At 38.2% G+C, this 12,694-nt stretch overlaps 9 non-coding genes across 9 annotated transcripts; all 9 read right to left on the bottom strand.

Annotated features, from left to right (window-relative positions):
* Nucleotides 1–584: 584 nt before the first annotated feature.
* TRNAL-CAG (transfer RNA leucine (anticodon CAG)) lies at nt 585–667 on the bottom strand. The gene has a single exon. It is a non-coding gene; the product is annotated as a tRNA-Leu (tRNA).
* Nucleotides 668–1,712: 1,045 nt separating this feature from the next.
* On the bottom strand, nt 1,713–1,785 carry TRNAF-GAA (transfer RNA phenylalanine (anticodon GAA)). The gene has a single exon. It is a non-coding gene; the product is annotated as a tRNA-Phe (tRNA).
* Nucleotides 1,786–3,236: 1,451 nt separating this feature from the next.
* Nucleotides 3,237–3,319, bottom strand: TRNAL-CAG (transfer RNA leucine (anticodon CAG)). The gene has a single exon. It is a non-coding gene; the product is annotated as a tRNA-Leu (tRNA).
* Nucleotides 3,320–4,364: 1,045 nt separating this feature from the next.
* On the bottom strand, nt 4,365–4,437 carry TRNAF-GAA (transfer RNA phenylalanine (anticodon GAA)). The gene has a single exon. It is a non-coding gene; the product is annotated as a tRNA-Phe (tRNA).
* Nucleotides 4,438–5,888: 1,451 nt separating this feature from the next.
* On the bottom strand, nt 5,889–5,971 carry TRNAL-CAG (transfer RNA leucine (anticodon CAG)). The gene has a single exon. It is a non-coding gene; the product is annotated as a tRNA-Leu (tRNA).
* A 188-nt stretch (nt 5,972–6,159) lies between these two features.
* Nucleotides 6,160–6,232, bottom strand: TRNAF-GAA (transfer RNA phenylalanine (anticodon GAA)). Its single transcript has one exon. It is a non-coding gene; the product is annotated as a tRNA-Phe (tRNA).
* An 897-nt stretch (nt 6,233–7,129) lies between these two features.
* TRNAL-CAG (transfer RNA leucine (anticodon CAG)) lies at nt 7,130–7,212 on the bottom strand. Its single transcript has one exon. It is a non-coding gene; the product is annotated as a tRNA-Leu (tRNA).
* Nucleotides 7,213–8,257: 1,045 nt separating this feature from the next.
* On the bottom strand, nt 8,258–8,330 carry TRNAF-GAA (transfer RNA phenylalanine (anticodon GAA)). Its single transcript has one exon. It is a non-coding gene; the product is annotated as a tRNA-Phe (tRNA).
* An 897-nt stretch (nt 8,331–9,227) lies between these two features.
* TRNAL-CAG (transfer RNA leucine (anticodon CAG)) lies at nt 9,228–9,310 on the bottom strand. Its single transcript has one exon. It is a non-coding gene; the product is annotated as a tRNA-Leu (tRNA).
* Nucleotides 9,311–12,694: the final 3,384 nt, after the last annotated feature.

Here is a 12,694-nt window from a genome sequence, read left to right as displayed (position 1 = left end):
AGAACACAAAGAGTTCAAATGCAAATAATTGGAGCAAAAAAGGAGACAACAATTTAGAGAAAATATTTTAATGATTGTTAACTTTCAATGTGAAAACATTTGTCCCAAAATATGCTGAAACTTAGATGTCAGTATCGCATGTGCATTTCAGACTTTAAAACTATGATTACCTACTTTTTAAGCTTTTGTTTATTAAGTATTTTTATGGTCTATTGATGAATGAGGTAATCAAATATGAAATTAGACTTACCGGCAATTCAGTTTATAGAAATCTCCCAGAACAGCCCCATAGGATGTGGAGTCTCCGCCCTAATAGGGAAAGAGAACACAAAGAGTTGAAATAGTCCCGCCCCATTGACCGCCCGCAGTATTTTTATAGTGCCAAGACAGCTAACATATGCACATAAAAACTATTTCACGGTCCTAGAGTTCCGTTTATAGACGACAATTTCAGATTCACCCCAAAGACTCCCAGGTAGTGGTAACTTTGGGATCAGGTTTTTTAAGGCCCATTGCTAAGTTTGGTTTGATCCCCATCTAATCAATAATTGACTGAGAATCAGTATAGTTTCATGAAAAGGTGATGTCAGAAGTGGGATTTGAACCCACGCCTCCAAGAAAGACTGCGACCTGAACGCAGCGCCTTAGACCGCTCGGCCATCCTGACTTCTTGTGGATTCTGTGCCTTAACTCTTTCCAAGTTAGTCAGCAGAAATATGACCAGTAATTGTCATTGAAAATTATTTTAAAATATTTAATATTACAGTTTTTATTTCAATACATTTGTTTAAACTATTAGTTATCAAGCCTATTTTGAGCTAAATGGCCAAGCCCCATTTTAAAAAAATATGACTTTTATCACTGTATGCAGTAATAACTCTGGAATGCTTCTACATATCCCTGTAATTCTGAAAGTGTTTTTTGTGACACATTGTACTTTACATTAACTGTAAATTTAGGTCAATATATTTTTAGTTTTTTTCTGTGAAAATATCTAAATTTTGTTTAAAATTTTGAAATATTAGTCAGTTTTATTCTTTGACTGCTTATATCCTTAAACCAACTTGTTGCACCACACAAAAATGTAAATAAATAGCATTTTTCATATGTGTACTTTTTGTCAGCATTCACTTTCAAACCTCCTTTTATTTTGTTAGGATGTTAGAAATGTTAGATTTCTCACAAAATGCGGTGATGCACCATATTTCTTCAGAATCTACTGTTTGGCCACACAGCAGGGCTTTGAAAATAAGAGCGCTATTTGGATTTTGGAATGCAGATTTTGCAAGAATAGTTTGCAGGTAAAATTTGCAGAGTACCAAAAGTACCAAAACAGCAGAAACCCCCCCAAAGTGACCCCATTTTAGAAATTACTTCTCACAATGAATTCATATACACCACAGCATTTCATAGTCAAACATACATGGTTGAAATCATTCAGCTAGTGTCTGATACATGCTTTCTTTATCAGCTATCAGGTTCCCTTTAAATCCTCTTACAGCTAAGTGAAATGGAAATAAACAAAACAGAGGAAAAATTACAAAAAAATAATAATTTGCTCAAATGGAAAAGTTCCCATTTCTCATCTTTTTAACATTTTATTTTCTGTAGATAGTTAAGATTTTTAGGCCTTTTACATTTTCTTTAAATAATCAGTCCACGTGCTCTGTTTATTTTCTCCTTAAAATGTAAAGAATCAAGAAAAGTGATGTTGCCGAAACCCGGGATCGAACCAGGGACCTTTAGATCTTCAGTCTAACGCTCTCCCATCTGAGCTATTTCGGCCAAACACAAACAACTTTAGGAGTGCTAGACACTTGGCAAATGTCAAGCGAAACCCCTGAAAGTAGATATTTTTATTTTTGCTTTGACTGGTTTTTGCAGCATGATTTCTATTTGAAACTCCTGCTATTTTGTTGTACATATTTAATAACTTTCATTAATTCTTTGTGAATGAGTAGAAAAAAACAGCAATTTTGACAGAGATTTTTTTACATTTTCAATTTGACTCCATTCATCAGGTTCATTCAAACCCTGTGTTTGTGAGACAGGTGATGGTTGCACATAAAAGACAATGTGCATGCATAATGTTACATCAAGTTTTATTTGTTATTAAATGCAAGCATTCCAGAGTTATTACTGCATACAGTGATAAAAGTCATATTTTTTTAAAATGGGGCTTGGCCATTTAGCTCAAAATAGGCTTGATAACTAATAGTTTAAACAAATGTATTGAAATAAAAACTGTAATATTAAATATTTTAAAATAATTTTCAATGGCAATTACTGGTCATATTTCTTCTGACTAACTTGGAAAGAGTTAAGGCACAGAATCCACAAGAAGTCAGGATGGCCGAGTGGTCTAAGGCGCTGCGTTCAGGTCGCAGTCTCTCTTAGACCTTAGACCGAAGAAGAAACATTTGGGACATTTGTCCCAAAAAATGCTGAAACTTAGATGTCAGTATTGCATGTGCATTTCAGACTTTAAAACTATGATTACCTACTTTTTAAGCTTTTGTTTATTAAGTATTTTTATGGTCTATTGATGAATGAGGTAATCAAATATGAAATTAGACTTACCGGCAATTCAGTTTATAGAAATCTCCCAGAACAGCCCCATAGGATGTGGAGTCTCCGCCCTAATAGGGAAAGAGAACACAAAGAGTTCAAATGCAAATAATTGGAGCAAAAAAGGAGACAACAATTTAGAGAAAATATTTTAATGATTGTTAACTTTCAATGTGAAAACATTTGTCCCAAAATATGCTGAAACTTAGATGTCAGTATCGCATGTGCATTTCAGACTTTAAAACTATGATTACCTACTTTTTAAGCTTTTGTTTATTAAGTATTTTTATGGTCTATTGATGAATGAGGTAATCAAATATGAAATTAGACTTACCGGCAATTCAGTTTATAGAAATCTCCCAGAACAGCCCCATAGGATGTGGAGTCTCCGCCCTAATAGGGAAAGAGAACACAAAGAGTTGAAATAGTCCCGCCCCATTGACCGCCCGCAGTATTTTTATAGTGCCAAGACAGCTAACATATGCACATAAAAACTATTTCACGGTCCTAGAGTTCCGTTTATAGACGACAATTTCAGATTCACCCCAAAGACTCCCAGGTAGTGGTAACTTTGGGATCAGGTTTTTTAAGGCCCATTGCTAAGTTTGGTTTGATCCCCATCTAATCAATAATTGACTGAGAATCAGTATAGTTTCATGAAAAGGTGATGTCAGAAGTGGGATTTGAACCCACGCCTCCAAGAGAGACTGCGACCTGAACGCAGCGCCTTAGACCGCTCGGCCATCCTGACTTCTTGTGGATTCTGTGCCTTAACTCTTTCCAAGTTAGTCAGCAGAAATATGACCAGTAATTGTCATTGAAAATTATTTTAAAATATTTAATATTACAGTTTTTATTTCAATACATTTGTTTAAACTATTAGTTATCAAGCCTATTTTGAGCTAAATGGCCAAGCCCCATTTTAAAAAAATATGACTTTTATCACTGTATGCAGTAATAACTCTGGAATGCTTCTACATATCCCTGTAATTCTGAAAGTGTTTTTTGTGACACATTGTACTTTACATTAACTGTAAATTTAGGTCAATATATTTTTAGTTTTTTTCTGTGAAAATATCTAAATTTTGTTTAAAATTTTGAAATATTAGTCAGTTTTATTCTTTGACTGCTTATATCCTTAAACCAACTTGTTGCACCACACAAAAATGTAAATAAATAGCATTTTTCATATGTGTACTTTTTGTCAGCATTCACTTTCAAACCTCCTTTTATTTTGTTAGGATGTTAGAAATGTTAGATTTCTCACAAAATGCGGTGATGCACCATATTTCTTCAGAATCTACTGTTTGGCCACACAGCAGGGCTTTGAAAATAAGAGCGCTATTTGGATTTTGGAATGCAGATTTTGCAAGAATAGTTTGCAGGTAAAATTTGCAGAGTACCAAAAGTACCAAAACAGCAGAAACCCCCCCAAAGTGACCCCATTTTAGAAATTACTTCTCACAATGAATTCATATACACCACAGCATTTCATAGTCAAACATACATGGTTGAAATCATTCAGCTAGTGTCTGATACATGATTTCTTTATCAGCTATCAGGTTCCCTTTAAATCCTCTTACAGCTAAGTGAAATGGAAATAAACAAAACAGAGGAAAAATTACAAAAAAATAATAATTTGCTCAAATGGAAAAGTTCCCATTTCTCATCTTTTTAACATTTTATTTTCTGTAGATAGTTAAGATTTTTAGGCCTTTTACATTTTCTTTAAATAATCAGTCCACGTGCTCTGTTTATTTTCTCCTTAAAATGTAAAGAATCAAGAAAAGTGATGTTGCCGAAACCCGGGATCGAACCAGGGACCTTTAGATCTTCAGTCTAACGCTCTCCCATCTGAGCTATTTCTGCCAAACACAAACAACTTTAGGAGTGCTAGACACTTGGCAAATGTCAAGCGAAACCCCTGAAAGTAGATATTTTTATTTTTGCTTTGACTGGTTTTTGCAGCATGATTTCTATTTGAAACTCCTGCTATTTTGTTGTACATATTTAATAACTTTCATTAATTCTTTGTGAATGAGTAGAAAAAAACAGCAATTTTGACAGAGATTTTTTTACATTTTCAATTTGACTCCATTCATCAGGTTCATTCAAACCCTGTGTTTGTGAGACAGGTGATGGTTGCACATAAAAGACAATGTGCATGCATAATGTTACATCAAGTTTTATTTGTTATTAAATGCAAGCATTCCAGAGTTATTACTGCATACAGTGATAAAAGTCATATTTTTTTAAAATGGGGCTTGGCCATTTAGCTCAAAATAGGCTTGATAACTAATAGTTTAAACAAATGTATTGAAATAAAAACTGTAATATTAAATATTTTAAAATAATTTTCAATGGCAATTACTGGTCATATTTCTTCTGACTAACTTGGAAAGAGTTAAGGCACAGAATCCACAAGAAGTCAGGATGGCCGAGTGGTCTAAGGCGCTGCGTTCAGGTCGCAGTCTCTCTTAGACCTTAGACCGAAGAAGAAACATTTGGGACATTTGTCCCAAAAAATGCTGAAACTTAGATGTCAGTATCGCATGTGCATTTCAGACTTTAAAACTATGATTACCTACTTTTTCAGCTTTTGTTTATTAAGTATTTTTATGGTCTATTGATGAATGAGGTAATCAAATATGAAATTAGACTTACCGGCAATTCAGTTTATAGAAATCTCCCAGAACAGCCCCATAGGATGTGGAGTCTCCGCCCTAATAGGGAAAGAGAACACAAAGAGTTCAAATGCAAATAATTGGAGCAAAAAAGGAGACAACAATTTAGAGAAAATATTTTAATGATTGTTAACTTTCAATGTGAAAACATTTGTCCCAAAATATGCTGAAACTTAGATGTCAGTATCGCATGTGCATTTCAGACTTTAAAACTATGATTACCTACTTTTTAAGCTTTTGTTTATTAAGTATTTTTATGGTCTATTGATGAATGAGGTAATCAAATATGAAATTAGACTTACCGGCAATTCAGTTTATAGAAATCTCCCAGAACAGCCCCATAGGATGTGGAGTCTCCGCCCTAATAGGGAAAGAGAACACAAAGAGTTGAAATAGTCCCGCCCCATTGACCGCCCGCAGTATTTTTATAGTGCCAAGACAGCTAACATATGCACATAAAAACTATTTCACGGTCCTAGAGTTCCGTTTATAGACGACAATTTCAGATTCACCCCAAAGACTCCCAGGTAGTGGTAACTTTGGGATCAGGTTTTTTAAGGCCCATTGCTAAGTTTGGTTTGATCCCCATCTAATCAATAATTGACTGAGAATCAGTATAGTTTCATGAAAAGGTGATGTCAGAAGTGGGATTTGAACCCACGCCTCCAAGAGAGACTGCGACCTGAACGCAGCGCCTTAGACCGCTCGGCCATCCTGACTTCTTGTGGATTCTGTGCCTTAACTCTTTCCAAGTTAGTCAGCAGAAATATGACCAGTAATTGTCATTGAAAATTATTTTAAAATATTTAATATTACAGTTTTTATTTCAATACATTTGTTTAAACTATTAGTTATCAAGCCTATTTTGAGCTAAATGGCCAAGCCCCATTTTAAAAAAATATGATGTTGCCGAAACCCGGGATCGAACCAGGGACCTTTAGATCTTCAGTCTAACGCTCTCCCATCTGAGCTATTTCGGCCAAACACAAACAACTTTAGGAGTGCTAGACAATTGGCAAATGTCAAGCAAAACCCCTGAAAGTAGATATTTTTATTTTTGCTTTGACTGGTTTTTGCAGCATGATTTCTATTTGAAACTCGTGCTAATTTGTTGTACATATGTAATAACTTTCATTAACTCTTTGTGAATGAGTAGAAAAAAACAGCAATTTTGACAGAGATTTTTTTACATTTTCAATTTGACTCCATTCATCAGGTTCATTCAAACCCTGTGTTTGTGAGACAGGTGATGGTTGCACATAAAAGACAATGTGCATGCATAATGTTACATCAAGTTTTATTTGTTATTAAATGCAAATAATTGGAGCAAAAAAGGAGACAACAATTTAGAGAAAATATTTTAATGATTGTTAACTTTCAATGTGAAAACATTTGTCCCAAAATGTGCTGAAACTTAGATGTCAGTATCGCATGTGCATTTCAGACTTTAAAACTATGATTACCTACCTTTTAAGCTTTTGTTTATTAAGTATTTTTATGGTCTATTGATGAATGAGGTAATCAAATATGAAATTAGACTTACCGGCAATTCAGTTTATAGAAATCTCCCAGAACAGCCCCATAGGATGTGGAGTCTCCGCCCTAATAGGGAAAGAGAACACAAAGAGTTGAAATAGTCCCGCCCCATTGACCGCCCGCAGTATTTTTATAGTGCCAAGACAGCTAACATATGCACATAAAAACTATTTCACGGTCCTAGAGTTCCGTTTATAGACGACAATTTCAGATTCACCCCAAAGACTCCCAGGTAGTGGTAACTTTGGGATCAGGTTTTTTAAGGCCCATTGCTAAGTTTGGTTTGATCCCCATCTAATCAATAATTGACTGAGAATCAGTATAGTTTCATGAAAAGGTGATGTCAGAAGTGGGATTTGAACCCACGCCTCCAAGAGAGACTGCGACCTGAACGCAGCGCCTTAGACCGCTCGGCCATCCTGACTTCTTGTGGATTCTGTGCCTTAACTCTTTCCAAGTTAGTCAGCAGAAATATGACCAGTAATTGTCATTGAAAATTATTTTAAAATATTTAATATTACAGTTTTTATTTCAATACATTTGTTTAAACTATTAGTTATCAAGCCTATTTTGAGCTAAATGGCCAAGCCCCATTTTAAAAAAATATGACTTTTATCACTGTATGCAGTAATAACTCTGGAATGCTTCTACATATCCCTGTAATTCTGAAAGTGTTTTTTGTGACACATTGTACTTTACATTAACTGTAAATTTAGGTCAATATATTTTTAGTTTTTTTCTGTGAAAATATCTAAATTTTGTTTAAAATTTTGAAATATTAGTCAGTTTTATTCTTTGACTGCTTATATCCTTAAACCAACTTGTTGCACCACACAAAAATGTAAATAAATAGCATTTTTCATATGTGTACTTTTTGTCAGCATTCACTTTCAAACCTCCTTTTATTTTGTTAGGATGTTAGAAATGTTAGATTTCTCACAAAATGCGGTGATGCACCATATTTCTTCAGAATCTACTGTTTGGCCACACAGCAGGGCTTTGAAAATAAGAGCGCTATTTGGATTTTGGAATGCAGATTTTGCAAGAATAGTTTGCAGGTAAAATTTGCAGAGTACCAAAAGTACCAAAACAGCAGAAACCCCCCCAAAGTGACCCCATTTTAGAAATTACTTCTCACAATGAATTCATATACACCACAGCATTTCATAGTCAAACATACATGGTTGAAATCATTCAGCTAGTGTCTGATACATGCTTTCTTTATCAGCTATCAGGTTCCCTTTAAATCCTCTTACAGCTAAGTGAAATGGAAATAAACAAAACAGAGGAAAAATTACAAAAAAATAATAATTTGCTCAAATGGAAAAGTTCCCATTTCTCATCTTTTTAACATTTTATTTTCTGTAGATAGTTAAGATTTTTAGGCCTTTTACATTTTCTTTAAATAATCAGTCCACGTGCTCTGTTTATTTTCTCCTTAAAATGTAAAGAATCAAGAAAAGTGATGTTGCCGAAACCCGGGATCGAACCAGGGACCTTTAGATCTTCAGTCTAACGCTCTCCCATCTGAGCTATTTCGGCCAAACACAAACAACTTTAGGAGTGCTAGACAATTGGCAAATGTCAAGCAAAACCCCTGAAAGTAGATATTTTTATTTTTGCTTTGACTGGTTTTTGCAGCATGATTTCTATTTGAAACTCCTGCTATTTTGTTGTACATATTTAATAACTTTAATTAACTCTTTGTGAATGAGTAGAAAAAAACAGCAATTTTGACAGAGATTTTTTTACATTTTCAATTTGACTCCATTCATCAGGTTCATTCAAACCCTGTGTTTGTGAGACAGGGGATGGTTGCACATAAAAGACAATGTGCATATATAATGTTACATCAAGTTTTATTTGTTATTAAATGCAAATAATTGGAGCAAAAAAGGAGACAACAATTTAGAGAAAATATTTTAATGATTGTTAACTTTCAGTGTGAAAACATTTGTCCCAAAATGTGCTGAAACTTAGATGTCAGTATCGCATGTGCATTTCAGACTTTAAAACTATGATTACCTACTTTTTAAGCTTTTGTTTATTAAGTATTTTTATGGTCTATTGATGAATGAGGTAATCAAATATGAAATTAGACTTACCGGCAATTCAGTTTATAGAAATCTCCCAGAACAGCCCCATAGGATGTGGAGTCTCAGCCCTAATAGGGAAAGAGAACACAAAGAGTTGAAATAGTCACGCCCCATTGACCGCCGGCAGTATTTTTATAGTGCCAAGACAGCTAACATATGCACATAAAAACTATTTCACGGTCCTAGAGTTCCGTTTATAGACGACAATTTCAGATTCACCCCAAAGACTCCCAGGTAGTGGTAACTTTGGGATCAGATTTTTTAAGGCCCATTGCTAAGTTTGGTTTGATCCCCATCTAATCAATAATTGACTGAGAATCTGTATATTTTCATGAAAAGGTGATGTCAGAAGTGGGATTTGAACCCACGCCTCCAAGAGAGACTGCGACCTGAACGCAGCGCCTTAGACCGCTCGGCCATCCTGACTTCTTGTGGATTCTGTGCCTTAACTCTTTCCAAGTTAGTCAGAAGAAATATGACCAGTAATTGTCATTGAAAATTATTTTAAAATATTTAATATTACAGTTTTTATTTCAATACATTTGTTTAAACTATTAGTTATCAAGCCTATTTTGAGCTAAATGGCCAAGCCCCATTTTAAAAAAATATGACTTTTATCACTGTATGCAGTAATAACTCTGGAATGCTTCTACATATCCCCGTAATTCTGAAAGTGTTTTTTGTGACACATTGTACTTTACATTAACTGTAAATTTAGGTCAATATATTTTTTGTTTTTTTCTGTGAAAATATCTAAATTTTGTTTAAAATTTTGAAATATTAGTCATTTTTATTCTTTGACTGCTTATATCCTTAAACCAACTTGTCGCACCACACAAAAATGTAAATAAATAGCATTTTTCATATGTGTACTTTTGGTCAGCATTCACTTTCAAACCTCCTTTTATTTTGTTAGGATGTTAGAAATGTTAGATTTCTCACAAAATGCGATGATGCACCATATTTCTTCAGAATCTACTGTTTGGCCACACAGCAGGGCTTTGAAAATAAGAGCGCTATTTGGATTTTGGAATGCAGATTTTGCAAGAATAGTTTGCAGGTAAAATTTGCAGAGTACCAAAAGTACCAAAACAGCAGAAACCCCCCCAAAGTGACCCCATTTTAGAAATTACTTCTCACAATGAATTCATATACACCACAGCATTTCATAGTCAAACATACATGGTTGAAATCATTCAGCTAGTGTCTGATACATGCTTTCTTTATCAGCTATCAGGTTCCCTTTAAATCCTCTTACAGCTAAGTGAAATGGAAATAAACAAAACAGAGGAAAATTTACAAAAAAATAATAATTTGCTCAAATGGAAAAGTTCATATTTCTCATCTTTTTAACATTTTATTTTCTGTAGATAGTTAAGATTTTTAGGCCTTTTACATTTTCTTTAACCCCTTCCCGACCCATGACGCCACGTAGGCGTCATGAAAACCCGTGCCAATCCGACCCATGACGCCTATGTGGCGTCATGGAATGATCGCGTCCCTGCAGATCGGGTGAAGGGGTTAACTCCTATTTTACCCGATCTGCAGGGAGAGGGGGAGTGGTGCTTCAGCCCAGGGGGGGTGGCTTCACCCCCCCGTGGCTACGATCGCTCTGATTGGCTGTTGAAAGTGAAACTGCCAATCAGAGCGATTTGTAATATTTCACCTAAAAAACAGGTGAAATATTACAATCCAGCCATGGCCGATGCTGCAATATCATCGGCCATGGCTGGAAACACTAATGTGACCTCCCCCCACCCCACCGATCGCCCCCCCAGTGCGCCGTTATAGGGTCCGGTCCCCTCCGTCCGCCTGCCGGCTCCCCTGTCCTGCTGTCCGCTCCCCCGTCCTCCTGCCCGCTCCCCCCTGCTCCTATGTCACCCCCCCGTGCTCCGACGCCCCCCTCGTGCCCCGATCTCCCCCCCCTTATACTTACCGAGGCTCCCGGTCCCCGTCCGCCTCCATCATGGGCGCCGCCATGTTCCAAAATGGCGGGCGCATGCTCAGTGCGCCCGCCGGCCGGCAGATTCTTAGAGGTACATTTTGATCGCTGTGGTAGGTTCTATCACAGCGATCAAAATAAAAAAATAATAAATAAACCCCCCCCCTTTATCACCCCCATAGGTAGGGACAATAATAAAATAAAGAAAATATTTTTTTTTCTTTTTCCACTAGGGTTAGGGTTAGAACTAGGGTTAGAACTAGGGGTAGGGTTAGGGGTAGGGTTAGGGTTACGGGTAGGGTTAGGGGTAGGGTTATGGCATGTGCACACAGAGCGGATCCGCCGCGGATCCGCAGCGGATCGGCCGCGGATCGGCCGCGGATCGGCAGCGGATCCGCAGCGGATCGGCAGCGGATCCGCAGCGGATCGGCCGCGGATCCGCAGCGGATCGGCAGCGGATCCGCAGCGGATCCGCAGCGGATCCGCAGCGGATTGGCCGCGGATCCGCAGCGGATTGGCCGCGGATTGGCAGCGGCTCCGCAGCGGATTGGCCGCGGATCCGCAGCGGATTGGCAGCGGATCCGCAGCGGATTGGCCGCGGATTGGCAGCGGATCCGCAGCGGATTGGCCACGGATTGGCAGCGGATCCGCAGCGGATTGGCCGCGGATTGGCAGCGGATCCGCAGCGGATTGGCCGCGGATCCGCAGCGGATTGGCCGCGGATTGGCAGCGGATCCGCAGCGGATTGGCCGCGGATCCGCAGCGGATTGGCAGCGGATCCGCAGCGGATTGGCCGCGGATTGGCAGCGGATCCGCAGCGGATTGGCCGCGGATTGGCAGCGGATCCGCAGCGGATTAGCCGCTGCGAATTCGAAGCAGTTTTCCATCAGGTTTACAGTACCATGTACACCTAAGGAAAACCAAATCCGCTGTGCCCATGGTGCGGAAAATTCCGTGCAGAAACGCTGCGTTGTATTTTCCGCAGCATGTCAATTCTTTGTGCGGATTCCGCAGCGTTTTACACCTGTTCCTCAATAGGAATCCGCAGGTGAAATCCGCACAAAAAAAACACTGGAAATCTGCTGTAAATCCGCAGGTAAAACGCAGTGCCTTTTACCTGCAGATTTTTTAAAAATCGTGCGGAAAAATCTCACACGAATCCGCAACATGGGCACATAGCCTTAGGGTTAGGGTTGGAATTAGAGTTAGGGTTGGAATTAGGGCTAGGGTTTGAAATAGGGTTAAGATTAGGCTTGTGGTTAGGGTTACGGATAGGGTTAGGGGTGTGTTGGGGTTACAGTTGTGGTTAGGGTTGGGATTAGGGTTACGGTTGGGATTAGGGTTAGGATCAGGGTTGGAATTAGGGTTACGGGTGTGTTGCGGTTAGGGTTGTGGTTAGGGGTGTGTTGGGGTTAAGGTTGTGATTAGGGTTATGGCTACAGTTGGGATTAGGATTAGGGGTGTGTTGGGGTTAGTGTTGAAGTTAGAATTGAGGGGTTTCCACTGTTTAGGCACATCAGGGGTCTCCAAACGCAACATGGCGCCACCATTGATTCCAGCCAATCTTGCGTTCAAACAGTCAAATGGTGCTCCCGCCCTTCCAAGCCCCGACGTGCGCCCAAACAGTGGTTTACCCCCACATTTGGGGTACCAGCGTACTCAGGACAAACTGGGCAACAACTGTTGGGGTCTAATTTCTCCTGTTACCCTTGCAAAAATAAAAAATTACTTGCTAAAACATAATTTTTGAGGAAAGAACAATTATTTTTTATTTTCACGGCTCTGCGTTATAAACTTCTGTGAAGCACTTGGGGGTTGAAAGTGCTCACCACACATCTAGATAAGTTCCTTCGGGGGTCTAGTTTCCA

Source organism: Ranitomeya variabilis, chromosome 4 (assembly GCF_051348905.1).
Source record: "Ranitomeya variabilis isolate aRanVar5 chromosome 4, aRanVar5.hap1, whole genome shotgun sequence".
Lineage (NCBI taxonomy): Eukaryota > Metazoa > Chordata > Amphibia > Anura > Dendrobatidae > Ranitomeya > Ranitomeya variabilis.
Note: the sequence above shows the minus strand (reverse complement) of the source record. Positions and strands in the feature narration are given on the sequence as shown.